This window comes from Chelonia mydas, chromosome 4, assembly GCF_015237465.2.
Source record: "Chelonia mydas isolate rCheMyd1 chromosome 4, rCheMyd1.pri.v2, whole genome shotgun sequence".
Taxonomy (NCBI): Eukaryota; Metazoa; Chordata; order Testudines; family Cheloniidae; genus Chelonia; species Chelonia mydas.
This window is the reverse complement of record NC_057852.1, coordinates 62,374,896-62,391,837: the sequence shown is the minus strand read 5'-3', so window position 1 is coordinate 62,391,837 and position 16,942 is coordinate 62,374,896. Positions and strand designations below refer to the sequence as shown.

Sequence of the window (16,942 nt, the reverse complement as noted above, 5' to 3'; positions counted from 1 at the left end):
AGGAATAATTTTTTTTTTTTTTAAAAAAAACAGAGCTATGAACAAGCTCCATTCCCGAGGTGTTTGTAACTCTGAGGTTCTCCTGTATTATCATCCTTCAAAATTATCAAGTTCAAATGGCTGAAGACATGGGATTTTAGGTGCCCAACTCCCATAGACTTTTGAAAATCTCAGCCTTAATTATTTAGCAGCATGCTTCTGATTCCCAGTCTGGCCAACAGAAGAGGAACTCATACTAAGTTGCATTCTAGGGTAGGATTGACCCCACCACTGCAAAAAGTTATCCAGATTGAAAACGTGCTACCAGCAAGTTCAAAAATCCAAAGCACAAAAGTAGACAGAGGTACAATATGTGATCAAGATTACTAGAAGTGAAATGCAAAGCATATAGGAGAACTGAGTTAAGCAGAAGTTTCAGTGTGGAAACTCCTATTAGCCAGGTTATGACAGACATGTAGCACAGAAATATATTTTTAACTAACCTCTGAAAAAAATCCTCTTGGTACTTCCTAGTTCGAGTGTATCCCAGAAGTCAACATTTCAAATAGTATGTCAGTTATTGGTCATGTGCCAACTATGTACTACATGTGAGATGAATGCATAGTCCCTGGCCTGCAAAGCTTGCATTCCAGGAGTTCACAAATACTCTGGTTTGCCAAAGTTATGGAAGGGGTAACTAACTAAGTACCTCCAGGATGATCTCAGAAGAAAGGATTTAATTTTGCTAAAGCAAAACAAATAATGGACACACTTGATTTGAATTTGATTGAAAGATTGATTGTTCCAAATATTTGGATACTCGAACCCAAGATCTCTGGTACAGCATGGTGCTGCTGCATTGTACTAATTATCCTGCTATAAATTTTGTCTTAAAGACAGCCATGAGAAGATCCACCCCAAAGTAGTGAGATCCTCCAGTTAGTATAATTGCTCCTATGTCACCCCTCATCCTTGCAGTCAGCACAGGGAATGTTCTTGCAGGAAGGGCTGTAGTGGATTCTCTGATAATACTTTGGGGTCATTAGTAAATGGCTTACTTTAGTACAGTCTAAAGGAAGTTTTAAGTTACTCCAGAGAACCTGGGTGCACAGCCCCTTTGCAGCTTCCACCTCTGCTACTCTATGTACTATTCACCCACAACCATGGATCTACATATTTAGGCTTCCACTCTGAAAGGTTTGCAATCTGTCTTTAAGGTCATCTGTGGAGCAACAAGCACACTTGTGAGAGTATTAAAAAAAAGTTAGTTTTAAGCCTGAATGCTCAAGTATTTTATTCTGCATAGGTTCTTATTCCACTTTCCTCACAGTCTTGCATTAAGCAGCATGAATAATATCTATCATGTGTTTGTCCTCTCATCCTCTCACCAGGAGAAGTGTGTGCAGCAGAGTGGATTATAGCTTGAAATTTGTCCCTAGAATTCTCCTTGGAGGAGACACATGACATATGATATGGCAACACAGGATTACACACAAATATACATATTGTAGGGTACAAGTGTGCTTTCTGACTGGTGGTTAAGATGTTCCAGGAATAAAATTTGCAGTCAGTCAACCTGAGATCACTGGATGAAAATTTTTTTAGACTAATTCCTAAAAATCTACCCCATACAGTGGAGCTATTTTATAGTGAACTCCAATTAGTGAAACTTAATACCAATGAAGTTATTTCAATGAATTTCAGCATGCCAATTGCAATTCCAATTTAAGCAAGCCTCATGCTACATGAATGTTTTTCTACAGAAAGAAGACTCTAGTGTAACAAAGTGATGAACAACATTTTATCCAATTAATAAAGGGTCTAGAAAGACTGAACCAATGTTGGAGGCAGGGGATATGATGAATATATCTTACCCAAAATAGAAGTTCTGTTTTATCATGTGCCAGGTTTTAGTTGGTTCTGTAGTGCAGTCAGAGCTTTTAAACATGCCTGGAATTTAGTCTACCAGTCTTCACAGAAACAAGAAATCCCTAGGAGGCGGCTGACAAAGGTCTCACCCTTTACCATGGAAATGGCTTTTTGTGATATCTTTATTTGATAGATGATCAAGCTGGTCCTTAAAGCATCCACATCATGCCACCTTACATCAGCAGTTGTTTTCTGAGGGCGATAGGTTCAGGTAGCTGTCAGAGGAAGCATTAGATCAGCATTAGAGCATTAGCTGACTGTTCAAAGTATGCAGGTCATCAGGATGCAGCAGGATAAGACAGCCCATCAGTAACCAGAAGTGATTACAGTTATTGGCTTTGTTCTAGGGGTCAGACAATCCTGCTCTTCATTTCTGTTAGATGTTGATGAACTTGGTAAGGAGGGGAAAGTTGCCTTTTCTCAATCTATTGAACACAGTTAAATAATGAGACAATTAAAATAACTTCTCAAGCATCTTTTTGTCCCCGACATGAATTACCACCTTTGCTCTCAGTGGAGGTGGGAGCAGTCTGGCACCTCTACACAACAGTAACACTATCACTCCAGTGAGACTATTCATGACTTGTCAGAAAAACAAAGATTAAGACTCCATTCAGACTGATCTGAGTTTCTCTTAACCACCCATCATTAAGTTAATATGAGTATGAGGGGGAGATCTAACCACACAAGCGTAGTAGGAGCAGCTGTTGGGAAGCATTGCTCCCACAAGCTAAGGAGGAGTGAGATTCTACTCATACTATTAGCATAGGAGGAATTCTCCCTCTAGTTCCCTCCTCCACACCACCTCACCTTCACTCCTGACTTTCATCCTTAGGGTACCAAGAATGAACACACTCTTTCCTGAGAGACTGGTGCATTACAAATCTCTCTAATTTCTCTTTTTGGGATGGGGGAAGTGAAGAATGGAATACCACTTTTCTACCTGTCTTCCTCGATCCACAAGTGAAGGTTTCCCTGCCACTGAGACATCCCCTTGCAACCCACGTCTGCTGGATACCATCTCAACTTCTGAGCGGACAATATTATATTCCCTGCTTGCTTTCCCATGCAGCATGTTTCCAGCTCCACTTTGAGGATGGAGGGAAAGGTGGGAAGAAAACAGTCTCAACACCTGATGTGACATGTTTCCTTTTGCTGGTTCCTGGCCCAATAGAGGGGCTGGAAGAATGGTCACACTGTGTCTATAGGGTGGGCTGGAGAGGGTGTTTTATGGCAGTTCTGGTCATGGGTTGGGTTTGTTCTAAGTTTCCAACAGCCAGAAAAAGAAGAGTAGTCTATACAGGAGAACACGCCTTCCAAAAAATACTGGGTATTGACCACTGCAGGGTCAGTATTCTTATCCATTGCCCAAAGGGTTAATGTAGAACTTTTACAGCATGCTGCATTTGAAAATGCACAAAGCTCAAAACAAAAATCTATTCATCTTTCCATTTTTTAAATGTATTTGCTCTGCATTATCTAGTTATTGAGGATTTGGGTTCAAACAAGAGCTTGCTCCTTCCCAGGCCATCTTCCCTTCTGGTTTGATTCAGCAGCAAAGTCTTAATGCTGAATATGCAACCACATCCATTTTCACAGCAACAGACAGATGACAAAGGATTATGACAACTGCAGTGCAGATTCTAGCAGTGACTAAGATCTTTTTACAATGACCACGCACTACAATATTGGAACAGCAAAAGACCAGGCTATGTGGGAATTTTTAGTACTTCATAAAGCATTGCATTATATGAGACAGTAAGACCACAAAGATGCCCTGGACAACACTGGAGCTGGGCCTCCAAGAAAGTACAGTTAACACTTTGAGAAAAATAAAAATATATATATTCTTTTCTTTGAACATATGACCGTTGATCTTAGTGACCTTTCATATCTGTTGGAGCTGAATATTGTGTGTTTGTACTGCAATACGTTTCCATTCCCAGCAATCACTTAAGTCCTGTGCTAGTTCAACAAATGCAAGTTGCCACTGAAACAATTTCTTGATGGTTTTTTTAAAAAAAACAACTCTCTTTCTTGTTTCAGAACACCATTATAACTTCACTAAAGGGAATCACTGGCAAGCATTAGTTCTATTTGGGAAGCTGCTGCAAACTGACCCTTATAACACACGATTCTCCTGGAATGTTTTCAGTGCAAATGAAGAGTTAAAGAAAGGAGGAAAGATCTTAAAATATTGTTTAACAGTCGGAGAGAAGAGGGTCCCAAGTGAGGGTTAAGAAGTCTTTATATGTTTTCAGACGAGTCGAGCCATTTCTGGTGCAAACAACATCAGATTTGGTCTTTGTGTAATATTTATGTTACTGGATTATGGAAAAAACTAGATAGACCAGACCCTATATTAAGCCCCCTAAATTCCTGAGGCAAAGAAGCCAGTGGAAAATAGAGAATACAGATACCAAAAAAACCCAAAACCTGATTTATTAGTATTTGCCATTATACTTAGAGGTTCATTTGGCTTTCTACAGAAAGCAGATGCGCAGTCTTACTTACTAAACTGTGTTTAATTATAATTAAGATTATTTTTGTAGTGCCCACAAGTGAAAAACCACTTCAAACAAGAGTGATGACATCTGTCAAGCTGTCCTGCAGTGGCTCAAGAGCCTGGGCACCAACCTCAGGACAGACTGTTAAGAGGCAACTTGGCCCTGAGTTCTATACTTAGACTTCTATACCAAGTATCAAATTATACCCCTCAGTCATCATAATAGCCTAACCAGTCGCTTGGGTACTCTGATCTTGACACATAGGCAATCTGGCCTTTGTGATAGTCCCTTATACCAAAAAAACCAAACAAACCCACAATAATATTAAGGTTACTCCCAGTCCCAAAGGGCCAGTCACTTACCCCAGGTCAATCGTGCCTTAGATCTCACACCAAAGACAATTCTTGTAGCCAATCCTATAACAAACTAACTAAAGATGTATTAGCTAGGAAAAGGAAATGAGTTATTTACAATGTCAAATCAGGCAAACACACACACACACACACACACACAAAGCTTCAAAGGGGATAGAAGCCTCTGTAATAATAAACAAAATCTATAAGTCCTTTAGGCCAGCCCAGGCAAAACCCTGGGGATCTCTTGCTCATGCCTAGAAAACCTGGCCCTCAGAGTCTAATCAACTTAGAGAGTCAGTTTCTCCTTGTCAGAGATTCTTATCCCTTTTCCCTCTTCTCTGAGCTGCCAACTTAGATGATGGGAGGTATTTACTTGCACATTTCCTCTTCTTAGGGGGAGAAGGGAGAGCAATCAAAATCTTTTATCCTCTGATATTCCACAATAGTTTGTCTAGTATTGATGGACCTTTTCTGTTGGGCAGGACCCAACACCTTCGGTTGGAAGCCAACATTTTACACTCATTCATGTCTTTCCAGTCTGATGATTTATACAAGTTAGAGGCTTATAGGGCAAACGCTCAAATGTTACTGTACAATATAGGATACAGATGTTATAAGTGCAACTTAAAAGCACTCAATAAAGTCTAAACACCCAGCATATTTGTAATATTGTTTTAACAATACTAACACAAAGATGAACCATACCGGTTCCAGCTGCGTGAGTATCAGTGTTCATTTGAGGCATGGAGGACTTGGCATGAGCTGGCACCTGATTTGCTAGATTCACAAGATCCCTTCCCAAAGGATCTTACAGTTTGAGGCTTCTGTCCTGTAATTCGAGCCCCATGGGCAGACACTTATGACTGCATGGATCTGACTGCAGAACTGAGGCAAGATGCAAACCTGTGAGAGCAACAAATATGAGAAAGATGCAGGGGGAAGGGAAGATGAGCTGCTATACAGACAAAACCGAATTTCAATTATGTCTTATGCAAGGACCATCAGATATTGTAGAAGTGTTTTATTTCTTCCACTTCTTCCATTAAGTAGTGCCTCAACGTTTTTAAGCAGTCAACAAAAGTAAAGGATGTGCACACAATGCTACCTGACAATGACTTTTTATGAGGCAGCCGCTGGCTGTGACTCTGCTCCCACCAGTGGCAAGTTATAGTTTTACCACTGACTTCAATAGAAGCAGCATGGGTCTCATTTTTGGAAACAATGGAATGGCTCAGCCACTTTGCTCAAACCTGTATCACTTTTGAGCTTGTCCAAGATGCTGAATGAAATGTGATGCATAGAGAAGTGTGTAGAAAAGGATGCCAATTTCAGGGAATTTTCATCTGCATATGCAAGTGACCCAATGTGTTAAGAACATAAAGGCTTCTAGCAGCCATTGACAACTGGACAGGCTGTCTATGAAGTGCTACACCAGTACCCGAGTATGTTTTTCCTGCAGCTTGAGATACAATGCCACATACAGAACATTTAGGAGACACTTATGCATAAAAGTAATTACTGGATTATGATGTCCACAGAGTGTCAAATGGTTTAAAATCCTTCTGTTTGCTGCTTTACATTGGATTTGATGAGTGTATGATGGAAAGTTTGGATAAGATGAATATTTTACAGCTACCTCTGAAATGCAGCATTGCTGTCTGGTAAAAGGTCTTGGCTTTGCAAAGAGACAGTGAGGGAGGCAATGAAAGAGGAGGACTTGGAATTAGCACAAGAGAGAATCAGAAGAATGGCTGACTACTGGATTTAGTAGTGGCAGTTTTACAAAAGGTATTTGCCAGTACTTGCTTCCTCCCCCGAGTAATCTGGCCTCCTACCCCCCACTCCCCTTGCTGATAGTTTCTATAAGAGAGATTGTAGCTGAAGTCATCAGTAGATCATATCAGGAACAATTGAAGAGGATGCCTCTTTAAAACAGAGATAATCAGAACAATTATCGGTGGCTTGCATTTCTACCAGTCCTGAAGTAGTTTTTTTGTTTTTGTTTTTTGGGGGCAGCGTTGTTTGTTTGTTTAAATCCTACTCATGCAGGAAGAAGGAAGTAACTCAAGATTCTAGGCACTACTTCAGTAAATGTGACTGGTATTGTTACAAATTTACAATATACAGTTACCTGTACTGATCACCTTTTTATAATGTCTTGCCGCCCAAAGTTTGAAGAGGTCTGAAGTATTCCAGAGTTAGAGGCAAATGGTAAGATTCAGATCGAGGTTTCAATTCCAAACTCGTGGAAAATTTGATGGGTATGCAATCAGATTTTGGTTTAGAACAAAGCCAACAGTTACACAAAAGTGAGGAAAATGTATTTTTAAGCTAATAGCCAGATAAGGTGCTGTAAATGAAAACTTTCCAGTGAAACACCCAGCTGAATATGTTTAGGTGGCAGTGACTTCAGAGCCAGACTTCTCAAAACTGGAGGCCAAAATTCAGAATCAAGTGTTGCTTATAATATAAGCTTCGTTTAGCTATTTTGATCACTGTATTAATAGAAGGCAGTGTTGCCAACTCTCATGATTTTGTCAGGAGTCTCATGATAATTATTGTTTTTCTCAAAGCCTCATCTCCAGGAGTCAAGTGGATGTGTGATGATTTCAGTCTTCACTCTTAAAGAAGAAGTAAGTTTCGAGCCCTCGTGGCTGTGGAAAAGCTTCAATATGTGACCCCAGTGCATTCTAAAGGCTCAAAAAGCAGAAGGCAAATTAAAAGACCACCAAATATATTATTTTAATATAGTCTCATGATTTTAAAGCCAATCACATGATTTTTGTGAGCTTGACTCATTTTTTTAACATTTGGGATTGGCAATTCTGATTAGTTGGTTGAATAGCATCATCAGCTAGAAAGTTTTGACTGTCCCATGATTTTGGAATCATGAAGAATATTCAACTAGTATTGCAAACAGCAGGCTATCTGATTTGGAATTCAGACTTAGAATATGTTCACTTAAGTAATTTGATTACCTTAGGGCAACAGAGGTCCTTAAAGTGGGAGGGAGGTGATTATCCTTGCAGCCTGAAGCATTCATCAAAAATTTTCATCAAACTACTGAAGGTTACTGTAGGTCAAGATCCAAAATTCAAGAATGCTCTGAAAAAGCACTTAAAAATGCAAATTACATATCTGCTGAAATTCAGAATGAAGTAATTGATAATATGAAGATAGTTTTGAAAAAGTTATTGTTGAAGAGCCTCAGAAAGATGGTGATGTAGTGTTACATGTCAGGTAGAAGAACTTGACAAAAGATGCTATTAATGTAGAACATTTCTCCACTGTTTCATGCAACTCTGGCGATGGCAAAGCCAAGGAAAGACTTATTGGAGTAACACAGTTTGCATGGCCTCACTTCTGAAGATATTACACAAGTTTTGAAAGACCTCCGCAAACTCGGTTTTGACCCTCAAAATACGTTCTTGCTTTGATAGTGCCAAAGTTATATCAGGATACAAAGGAAGCATACAAGAGCTTTTGCAACAGAAATTAAGCAAATACCTTAAACACAAAACTTGAAACACCAGTTACATCTGGTGGTTACTAATGTGTTTGAGAAGAACTTGATAGTGGTGGATGTGTTCTTATATTGTAAGACTATACAATTTCTTTTTCCCCAGGCATGAAGTGATTGTGCTATACGAAGGCTAGAACCTCCAAAGCTTTATAGAAACAGGACTGACTGGTCATCTGAAAATCTTCCAAGTTTATTGAGGATTATTTCCAAGAGATTCAGTATATTATGTCACCCTTTGTGAATTGATATGGTGACCTAGCCATTGAAGCAAAAGGGCTGTTGAAAGTTATGGAATCATACATTTTTTTTTCTTACCTGAGATCGTGAGAATTATTCTGAAAGTTTGTGATCCTGTGAACAATTACCTTCTAAAGGAACTAATGCTTGCAAAAAGGAGTTGAACTGATCACTGTTGCCTGTGAAGAACTTCATCAAAAGAGAGACCTTTGAAAATTCTCTCTAACATGATTTCATCCCAAATACCCTCTATTTAAATCCATGGTAAACCCACATCTTGAATACTACATGCAGATATGGTCACCCCATCTCATAAAAGATATATTGGAATTGGAAAAGGTTCAGAAAAGAGGGGGGGGGAAGATTGGGGTATGGAATGGCTTCCCCAGGAGGAGCGATTAATAAGACTGGGACTTTTCAGCTTGGAAAAGAGACGACTAAGGGGGAATATGACAGATGTTTATAAAATCATGACTGGTGTGGAGGAAGTAAATAAGGAAGTGTTATTTACTCTTCCTCATAACAGAAGAACTAGGGGTCACCAAATGAAATTAATAGGCAGCAGGTTTAAAACTAACAAAAGGAAGTTTTTCTTTATACAATGCACAGTCAACCTGTGGAACTCTTTGGCCTTCACAACATCCTCTGGAAAGACTATAATAGTGTTCAAAAAAGAACTAGATAAATTCATGGAGGATAGGTCCATCAATGGCTATTAGCCAGGATGGGTAGGGATGGGGTCCCTAGGCTCTGTTTGCCACAAGCTGGGAATGAATCACTTGGTGATTACCTGTTCATTCCCTCTGGGGCACATGGCATTGGCCACTGTCGGAAGACAGGATACTGGGCTAGACGGACCTTTGGTCTGACCCAATATGGCCGTTCTTATGTTCTTAGGTCAAAGTTGAAATGGCTGTATTAAACCACTGATGCATAAGAGAAATTGCAAAGAATATGAAGAAGTTCTAGGTGCTGCCAAGGAATTAAAGGAAGCTTTCCCACATAGTTTTGTAATGTCTTTAGTGGTCTTGTTGTTTGCAGCATCACCTGCAGCTTATGAGAATGCCTTCTCTTGTTTGCAAAGAACGTTGTCACACGAAAGGTGAGCATCACCCATGAAAGAAAGAGAAACCTAATTGTCCTATGATATAAAAGTGATTTGACTTCAGAACTGAAGCTGGGTGTCTTTGTGGAGGAATTTGATTTATCCAAGAATACTTCACCTTTAGTTTCATGAACAATCTTTGCTTTAGATAGCACTTTCATGTTAAGATCTATATTTTTATACTCTGAATCTTTGAATGCTTGAATATTTGTTACACAGATCACATAAATGTATCTTGTTTCATAAAGATAAGTAAAGAAGGCTTCTGACTGAGACTGCATTTTTGCCCTCTATGTACATGAACTTCTGAAGAAAAGAACTACTGGCCCTCTTGTCATGCAGTCTGCTCCCCTCCCCCTCACACACACAGATGTCCTAGTTCTGGGGCCAGCATTCAAATGTCTCTAAGTTACTTTGCAGTCAATTTCCCCACTTTCATATACACTTAGAATCATAGACAATTAGGGTTGGAAGAGACTTCAGGAGGTCATCTAGTCCAATCCCCTGCTCAAAGAAGGACCGACCCCAACTAAATCATCCCAACCAGGGCTTTGTCAAGCCTGACCTGAAAATCCTGGGCAGCAATGACATAAAAGTTGCTTGTTTTACTGCAATATTTTATTGTGAATTGTGGAGCATGCTTGTATCCATTTCTCCTCATCTTCTGCAGGTTGTCTTTCAACTGTAGGTTCTTTGAGTCAGATGCAATATCTTCAGGTGTTTTCCTACAGAACCTAGCACAATAGGTTTCTATTTCTGTGGTATGGCAATACAAATAATTAATATTTATAAACTTTAGAGAGACAAGCTGGGTGAGGTAATATCTTTTATTGGACCAACTGCTGTTGGTGAGAGTCCAATAAAAGATATTACAGCACCCACTTTTCTCTCTCTAATATCCTGGGACCAACGCAGCTACAACTACATTGCATTTATAAACTATAAACATTTATTAAGTTATCAGAGGTAGGAACTCAATTTTATAGAGTTAAGAACTGATTTTTTTTAGATTAAGTTTTCTAATTTCACTCATTAATCCTATTGATAATTCCCACTGTTCTTAAAGTGCTATGCTACCATTTCATTTTTATTAGGTCAAAATGTACAGCACAATATTGTGATGGCTTCACTCGAGATCTTGAAATGTTTTTGAAAGCTTAAACAAAACCATAGAACAGGCTGGTTCTTGTGTGCTACTGTTCCAAGGTATTCAAATTGAAGTCAGAATCAAAATTGGAAGAGTTTCCATAGCAACAAGAAATAAAATTATATCTCATCCATGTTTGAGTGGGTCTAGATATACAGCACTTACCAAGACTCTTCTCATCTCAAAAATTTTAGATGAGCTTCTGAAATTAATTGGCATAGAATCAGACTCCAAAGTCTGAAGGGACTTATCACTGCCAAGGAAAAATTGTTCCCTATTGTACATTTATTTGTGCTTTGTTGAGTGCAATCTTGTGTGTGTCATTTAACACAGCTCTGTCAATATTCTCTCTTGTATTGAGAAGCTGAAGAGTATCACCCAGATTTGCCAGGCACAAAAGATCAAGTGTATTAAAAAAAATAAATTCCACAAATATAGAAAATTTAATCTGAGTAAAACCTGGCACATTACTATTACTGATACTTCTCATTCTTATAATGTACTGTTAATGAATGCACCAAATAAATAACTACTGAAGGAATCCAGGAGTATCAGGTTTTTTCTTTTTACATTTTTCCTTTTGTTTTAAAGACTACTCTTCTTTTGATTTATACTATTTATAGTAAAGAAGTGATCAAAGAGTGCCCTTGAAAAAAATCCTTAATATACATTAAAATGAATAGACTGCTCAGCCTCCCAGATCACAGTATCAGAAAATAATAAAAATAAAAAAGTCTCAGCTCAGAATTATCTTGACCCAAATCCACTCCAGAATATAGTTCCATCCATCTCCTTATGATGGAAATACATGCTTATGCTTGTAACATTAGGCAATAACACCAATTATACGTAAGAGCCATCATTATTATGTAATGCATGGCTCTCCACTGCCTTAGCAAGAGCCAAAACTAACCACAAAAGGTAAGGTTATGTAGTGCTGCTCTGGCAGCATAAAGCACTTTTAAATCCTATTTAGAGGGCCAATGGAAGATGCACCTGATGATGATGCTCCTGGTGCCCTCAGGCTGACATAGTAATTCCTGCATCACCCCCACTTTCAGCCACTGCAAGGGGAAAAAAAGATGAACAAGGGTGCATAACATGCCCTGGGAACCCAGTCACGATAACAAGCCTTTGAGGTCCAGGGCAGCCTGTATAGCACAGAAGGGTATGCAGACTTACGCTATGGCACTAGAAGAGGTTTATATATCTTTCGGCTAGGGCTGGAGCTTGGGCTCTACCACACAGGCTTCAGAGCCCAAGCTCCAGCCTGAGCCTAACCCTGACTGTCTACACAGCTGTTTTTAGCACCATAATGCAACCCTGAAACTGTAGACCCAGGTTCTGAGACTTGCTACCCCAGGTTTTAAAACATCAGTGGACTACACTAGGACGCAGGCAGATTAGGATCAGAAGACTGTAAAGGCTGCCTAAAGCCACTGTTGACCCCCAGCCTAGATTCCTATGCATTCCTCAACACCAGCTGATGATTGGAGCCTCTTTCTTGGTTTTACATTGATAATTTTGCTAACAAACTTCTGAGATGTAGTTCTTTCACCACACATGTCCACACCCATGTTTAAGAATGTCTGAGGTAAATCTGAATTCAACAGAATGACTGGTTGAAGGGACTATCAAACACTTCAGATTTCTTTGGAAAGCTATATTTAATGGGACTCTGACAGACAGACCATAACTCCTCAGCTGCTCAAACTGTATCCAAACTCTTTGGTAATAAGAAGAGATTGGAAAGGGGACAGTAAAACAAGAAGATCTTTCTCCCTACTCTATTCCCTGTGGTATTTGAAGCAGCTAGTGTGACATACTCACTTATCCAAAGAATGGGAGGGATTTACTGTGTATATCTCTTAGGCGACATTTCAAGGGATTTTTTTAAATGGAAATTGTAGAAGTAGTCACTAAGGAAACATGACTTACTTTTGAACTTAGCTTTATTTCTACTGAAAACAGTCACAGATGTTGCACAGCTTTTGGCTGAATGAGTGGTGTCACAAATAAAATATTTCATAGATGAACAAAGTCTGGTCCAACAAGCAGATACATAAATGACTTTGATTTACAGATTAGGAAGGGTACACCTCATTCTTTGTTTTCTCTGTTGGTGAAGACCTATTGAGGGCAACAAAGAGCTTACCAAATACTAAACCCCACAATTAAAAATGAGCATATGACTTACCCCATAAAAGAAAATATGAGACAACGTTCCTTCGTTGGAGGGATATCTGTTTGCAAAGATTCTTCTCTATCCTTCCCTGTCACCTGTCGTTTCTAATCTCCACATCTCAAGTAAAAATAATGGACCTGATTCTTTTCTTATTTACACCAAAGATTTCATTCTCAATGGAGTTGCTCCTGGAAAATGCAAGGTGTAAGGGGGAAGGGAATTAAGCACAATACTTATTAACATTAGTCCAGTGGGAAACTACTAGACAAGCTGCTCATAGTGCAGTGCTTTCATTATATAGGATGTGGATAACAACCATTTTATTCTTCCTATCCTCCTGAGCAGGATGAAGTTGTATATCACCGATTCAGCTATATGCCTGGAACAATATGTCTGGCCAGCACACTTATGACAATTTTTTAAGAAGAAAAATAAAGGGTGTTTGCCAGGCTTAACATAGACAAACATTAATAAAGTGTTGGGATGACTGCAGAGGCCCACAAGGACTGGTATGTTGGAGCCAAGAAAAGCTAGTGTGATTAGAGAGGCCCAGAACAGCTGAACAAAGGAGCAAGAATGGTAAAGAAACTAGGCACTGTTGCAGTGTTAGCATGGACAAGCTTGAGATGAGAGTCGGGGGAAACAGGTCAGGAGAGATTTGGAAAGCTCACAGATTGAAGGGAAATTGAGGAGGCTGTGCATCAGGATGACAATTTTGCACATATACACCAGATAAATGTTGGAAGCTTTACAAACTTAAGCTCAAGAATATTAAGGGGCTTTTTCATCCATCTCACTGGCAAGGCAAACAGCTCACTGCCTCTCTGAGCAGTAAGAATAAGATCACTGCAGTAATCAGTCTCCTACTGAAATCAGTACATTGCATTCACCTTTATAGGGCTTTGAATATTCTTGTTGAAATAATAGAGATTACTTCCCAAGTGCCTCACAATATTTTAAAGCACAAGAAGGTAAGGCCTTCCTTTGTGATATTCAAAGTGCAGAAGATAGCAGAACCAGTGCTGTTTCCTCAATTTCCCCTCTATCTTTTATCTCTGAGCACTGGCTGTCTCTTGGCTTCTCAAGTCTCTGAACAGTTTCCTTTGACTCCCCAACAAATGCACGGGGGGATGAGGGGACACCGGATTTGAGGAGCACACACTTTTCACCTGCACACAGTGCTCCTTGGGGCTTTCTAATGATAGCACACACGGGAATTTAGGAACAATATTGGGGCTGACCAGAAAAGGTGGTGGTTGTCATTTTTTAAAAAGAGATTTAAAAAAAAACAAAGGAGAGAGAGTCTAATCTAGGTGGTAAAGTTTTGAAGATGGCAGATTTTACAGAGGGGTTGTGTGTGTGCGGTGCAGATAACATCCCCGCGATTTGCTGCTCGGCTTGTACTGAGCATGCTGAGTAACACTGCTGAAGGCAGCTGCCCTCACTCCGCGCCCCCCCCCCCCCCCACTATCTGCAGGCACTGGTCGCCCCAGTCTGTTTAAACAGACAAACCACTACAACAAGATCAGAATGCTGTAAGTTTTCATGCCTCTTACTAGCCCCTAGTAAACGGGAGTAAGTCAAACTTACCCTAAATACTGGAATCACCAAACTTCATTCACCCTTGAAAACAGAAAGAGATGTGAGGGGAAACCAAGTAAGTATGCCCTACTGTTAGTTCACTTTTACAAAAAATAAGCTTTGAAAAAGTTAGGTCTCAAAGAGACACAGAAGGCAGTTCTTGGTGACGTAGTAAATAAGCATATAATGACCTCTCTCTCTCTCTCTGTAGTGCATTCATGAGCAGAGTTGAATTTTTTGTTTGTAAAATGCATGGGGACAGCTTGAGTATGCAAGGCTTCATGTTAACCAGGTTCCATTCTAATCTGTTTCTTAAATAATAGAACATACCTTGGCTTTGCTCATAACAGAAAAATTTGCAAGCCTATGTTATGTGTTAATGCAGCTCCACCTTTGCCACAAAGCAGTTGTCTAGACAGGACACAGTCATGGTTCCAACAATATTGTCTAACATTCTTCTGAGCATAAGACTCCCCTCACTCTCAAACCAGATGGAGAGAAAGGAAAAAACTCTAATGCGTTAGAGACACTCAGAGAGAAGGGAGCTCATATGTATGTACATTTTCCTCGTATAGACTCTTCCTCACCCTCACTCTGTGATAGGAGCCCGTAGGAGCAAGAATCCTGGTTAACTGTAGAGATTGGGGATAAAGGAGGAGAGTCCCAATCCACATGAGCAGCTTTTGCCATGACCTTGATGAAAATATCATCGGCTGTTACCTAGAACTTTTTTTATTGTTTGATATGCGTGTGCTGGATATTCTACTCTGGTGTGCAAGTACTCATGCAGTGGCTAGCTTCCATTAATCCAGATAACGCTTTCCTAACTGAAATGTGATGTTGCTTTAGAAACCCATCATGATTACAAAACAAAGCGACACAAGAATAACTTGGGTAGTAGCTTGATAAAGTGTTTTCATGCCTCTGCCAACAAGGATTATGATCCCCCGTCTCCTCTTTCATGTGCACAGTATTGGTGCCAAAACCAATAGACAGCCTACAAAATTTATTTGGTAAGTAAAGAAGCCATACACATTGGAAAGCATTTAGTGAGGATTAGCATTGCTGTAGCTGGCCTCTTGTCTTTTTTCTCTACTGAATAACTCTTGTTCTTATCAGGCTGTGACATTGCTTTAGAGTCTAATGAGGCATCAGCCTGCAGACAGACAGACTTCTTCTGAGCATCAACCTTCTTTGAACGGGTGCCTTTGTGGTGGTGATGTAAGGGGCACTAGGAGAACCAGAGACTTGAATAGTCTTTCTTTCATATATAAAAACTGGAGTTTTGCAAGGGTGTTTTTTTGGGGGGGGGAGGGGGGGAGGAGAGGACAGCAGGGAGAGGAGAGGAGGGAAAAGGAGGAACAGTCAATAGAAAGCTTGCCAAAAGGAAGAAGTTGAAGATACTCTTTGGCAAAGTAACAGAGTAGATACTGTACACTATTAATGATGGAGATTAAAAGTTTAAAAGATATATTTATAGAAGGAATTTCTATACAGTAAAAGATGAGTTAACTTCTCTGTTGAGTTGTAAGCTGTCACATTTTAAAGTCAAACAACATGATCTGTCATACAGAAAGTCCGTTAAAACTTAGTGGTTTAGTCACAGCCTTACTCTGAGTTTTGGTTGAATGTAGAATTCAGGTGAGGGAAATATGAACCCATTAAAATCACAAAACCAAGCATAATTATAGCTAGGACACCTAGGTTATATCCCAAACTGATTGCCTATTACTGCCATACTTATGCACTAAAATCTCAACCAGAAAAGCAGCCTTGACCAAACAGAGGATACATGCTGAATATAACCCAAACGTACCCTTTCCTCAGGTTTGGCTTGTTTGATAACAGAGCTAACCATAACAAAATATAAACCTCACCTTGAACTTGCTCCCCCATGTTGTGGTAGTGGTTTTTTTTCTTACATGCTTCCTTACAACAAACCCCTCTGATACAAGAGCCCCTATTTTTCCTCCATTCTTCTATCCAGATTGGCACTAACAAGATCCACCTGTCAGCCTGAGTCAGCAGTAATTACTCTTAACCTTTATGCAGAGTTATGACACATGGGCTAAGGGTGACCTTAACAGAACAACCTTTCATCCACACACCACCCCGCAGGTTTCTAGAATCAGCCATCCTGTTACAATAGCATAGTCTGTGCCTTCCTCAACTGTGAGAACTATGGAGAAGTCATGTCACCTTTGTGTACCTCAGTTTACCTATCTGAAAAATGAATCTAATAATAGCTATGTATCTGATAGGGAGATTATACAGTTTAATAATATTTGTAAATATTTTGAGTTTCTTGGATGAAAATAGTTTGTACATTATTATTGACAAGGTTTAAAGTATATACATTTAATTTATTAGTAAATGTTTTGGATATTTTGAAA

At 39.5% G+C, this 16,942-nt stretch overlaps 1 long non-coding RNA gene across 4 annotated transcripts in view; it reads right to left on the bottom strand.

Annotated features, from left to right (window-relative positions):
* The window catches only part of LOC122465681, an 89,853-nt gene extending 73,277 nt beyond the window's left edge, over positions 1–16,576 (bottom strand). For 3 of the 4 annotated variants that reach the window (XR_006290679.1, XR_006290676.1, XR_006290678.1), the window contains exons 1-4: positions 16,427–16,576; positions 14,559–14,591; positions 12,981–13,156; positions 1,854–2,123 (exon numbers count right to left, since the gene is read on the bottom strand). This is a non-coding gene — a long non-coding RNA (uncharacterized LOC122465681). Of the gene's footprint in view, positions 1–1,766; positions 2,124–12,980; positions 13,157–14,558; positions 14,592–16,426 lie in introns of those variants that run through there. The other variant, XR_006290677.1, reaches the window with a different exon arrangement.
* Positions 16,577–16,942: the final 366 nt, after the last annotated feature.